The sequence below is a fragment of the Aedes aegypti genome, unplaced genomic scaffold (assembly GCF_002204515.2).
Source record: "Aedes aegypti strain LVP_AGWG unplaced genomic scaffold, AaegL5.0 Primary Assembly AGWG_AaegL5_hic_scaff_2358_PBJ_arrow, whole genome shotgun sequence".
Lineage (NCBI taxonomy): Eukaryota > Metazoa > Arthropoda > Insecta > Diptera > Culicidae > Aedes > Aedes aegypti.
In genome coordinates, this window is record NW_018735881.1 from 3,458 (window position 1) to 6,477 (window position 3,020).

General features: G+C 41.1%; 1 long non-coding RNA gene across 1 annotated transcript; it reads left to right on the plus strand.

Moving 5' to 3' along the window:
• Positions 1-1,638: 1,638 nt before the first annotated feature.
• On the plus strand, positions 1,639-2,570 carry LOC110681022. Its single transcript, XR_002503064.1, has 2 exons — positions 1,639-1,736; positions 1,826-2,570. It is a non-coding gene; the product is annotated as an uncharacterized LOC110681022 (long non-coding RNA).
• Positions 2,571-3,020: the final 450 nt, after the last annotated feature.

A 3,020-nucleotide genomic window follows, 5' to 3' on the forward strand; every position in this document is an offset into this window, starting at 1 on the left:
ACTTTTTATGTTTGGATTCCCGCACAAGCTTCTCCAAGGATCCTTCATGTATTCTTCTCAGAATTCCTTCAACTGTTTCCTCTTAGAAAACAATTTGATATATCCGTTTTGAATTCCTTTAGGAATTTCTTAAAAAAATCTTAGGATGAATCTCTGGAATAACTCCTTGAGGTTTCTCTTCGAGAATTTTTTTTTGTATCTGGTTTGCAGGCAAAGAAGATCTCTCAAGTTCCTATTTTCAAGTCGCTTTCAGCTCTGAACACATCGTGTGTGTTGTTTTCACAAATCCTGGAATAATTATTTTGTGCTGAATTTCTGCTCAATTCTCTCAGACTTCAGGACGCGCGAAGATGCTCATTACGCAACTTTTTTATGTGTCATATTACTTTGCAAAAATAGTAATCATCTAAGGAACAGTTATTTACAGCATGTGTTAAAATTACACATTTGATGTGTTGGTCCAGAAATGCTGGATTTCGTGCGACTCGGTACTCAATTTTGTGTAACTTTGTTGAAGCGTACCTCAGCTCACTAGATTTACTCTAGCTCTCCTTGCAAATTTATGTATTTCGTTTTGGTAAAATTCAGATGGGTAAGTTGTACCTTCGCTGTTTGGTCCCCTTCAAAAAAGAAACAAAGGCTCCTCCACTGAACGGTGATCCAATTCCAATTGAGGTAGGATTTCATTCTGAAAATCCTTGGCATCCAATTCTGTTCTAGCGTCACAAACCAAGTGTGAAATCATTAACAACTAACCCCCGAAATTAATTAAACAGATGATTGAGTCAAGGGCAGAGTGATTACACCCCGAAAATTTAAGGAGGAATCCTTATCCCCATGGTAAAGTTAGTTCATGAGAACACAAGAATAACTTATCAAACTTTCATTATGTATTGTTGTAATCTTCATAGCTTGATCTTATTCTCAACCCTTGCAGATCAACCCCGAGTGGCAAGACTGTCGCAGTGGTCCGAGTGGGGACCGTGCAGCGTAACGTGCGGCCTTGGTCGCAAGATGCGTACCCGTATGCCGTTGAGCGCTGCCTTGAACACCCAAGTTGCATCACCAAGCGATTCGTCAACTATTTTATTTGGCGAGAAGGCGCCCGACCATGAACGATGACGATGACGGACGAAAGACGACGATTCCGGAGCCGACTACGACGGTGGGCTTGACGACCCTGGATCGGGATGATTCCGTGCTACGGGGTGGAAACCGTAAGAGGAGGTCACCTGTGGCCATGATCTGCCGGCGGTGCGATGGACTGTACGGAGTTCCTGGTAAGTTTTTGATGATCAAGATTTATAGAATGAGGACTAAGATTTGAGTTTCTCCAAAAGAAACTTTGCTTCCTGGAACCTGAAACCTGGCAATTGTCGGGATTCACAGGACGAAGATGGTTACTTTGACAGCGACAAGAATGGACTGTTCGATTCTATTCTTTACGGGATGCGGTGGGAACAATAATAACCTTCATGTCCCGTGAAGATTGTTTGGACACCTGCAGTAAAGGTACTGGATAATCTTTGTTTAAGCCTTGTGGATTTGAGAAAACTGTTACATAATTCACAGATCGTAAATTCACCACAACATTTCCGATCAGCAGATCAGACGATCATTCAACTCCGACTACTCGTCGGACTTCAAACAGGACTGCAAGACTTCGCACTGGAAGCGAGGTTCCTTGCAATGCCACTTGCGGCGAAGGTTTCCGCGTGAAAAGTCGAACAATTCTGGTGAGTTTCAATTACGTCGACGTTTTGGCTCCCATTTTCTGCGGCTTTCTTCATGGTATATTATGCATTTTCTATTTAATATTTATCAGGCTCATCCATCGAACGGTGGTCACCGGTGTCCACGGAAACTCCGCAAAGTGGAACGCTGCTTTTGTGCACTGTGACTCCTCTCGGCACGATACCAATCCTTCGTGGGGACCCAGCACCCGGTACACGCCGGAACCGATCGAGTGCGACTATTCGGCCTGGTCCGCGTGGGTCTCCGTGTAGCAAGACGTGCGGCGATTACGCCGTTCCAGCAGCGGACACGCTACGTGCTGAACTCGGAACACGCTCGGCACTGTCCGCATCGGCTCGAGGAGCGAAAATGTGATATAATGCCCTGTTTGCTGGGTAACTGAGAAGGAGTGACAGGGGAGGCGAGATTTGTTTATTGTTTTACTGAAATACTCGTTTAAACAGATCGTAGTTGAAGCACTTTTTAGACTGTTTGTTTAACTGAATACTCACTACACAATCTCTAAGGTACGTTTACTAATCAAGTTGAAACAGATTAATTTAACCAGATAATTATTTCAAACATTGTAATCAAATTGATTGGCATATAATGATGTAATCACAATATCAACAAATATGTATAAGTAAAATAGGGAAACAACGTTTTTTGTACAAGACACATACACAAACACAGACATTCATTGGTATAAACGATGAACACATAACCACTGAATAATTGATCAAAAGCAATGATTTGAATGTGTAAAAAAGGCTAATCCATATATTAGTAGTAATGCATGTGGCGACGGTGTAACAACAAAACCAACCAAATCCAATGTTTTAAATGAATCAACAATAAAGAAACCTGGGTGACTATTAGAAGATGAAACTGCATCAACCGAAATTGAACTGTCTTTTTAATAGTTGAGTTGAGAAAATCCCTTATTGTCCATTTTTTTACGATTTCACAAATTTGCAAATTCATTCGTTCATCCATGATTGAATAGCGTACTGCTGAGTCGACCAACGACAGAGCCGTAGCGTAGCCTCATGGCGCCCCTTGGCGAACCTCCAATTTGGCGCCCCATTAATCAAAGCTTATCAAAATTATCTTTGAAACAATTTTTATGAAATCATCCAAAAGTGTCATAAAATAGTTTTCTTCAGTTCAGAACATATTAAATTATTGACTAAACTCATGCAAACAAAATATTTTGAATGTTAGCTGAAAGATGATTTGAAAATTTTTGAAGACATTTACAGTTCATTTTGACTGGAAACAAATTT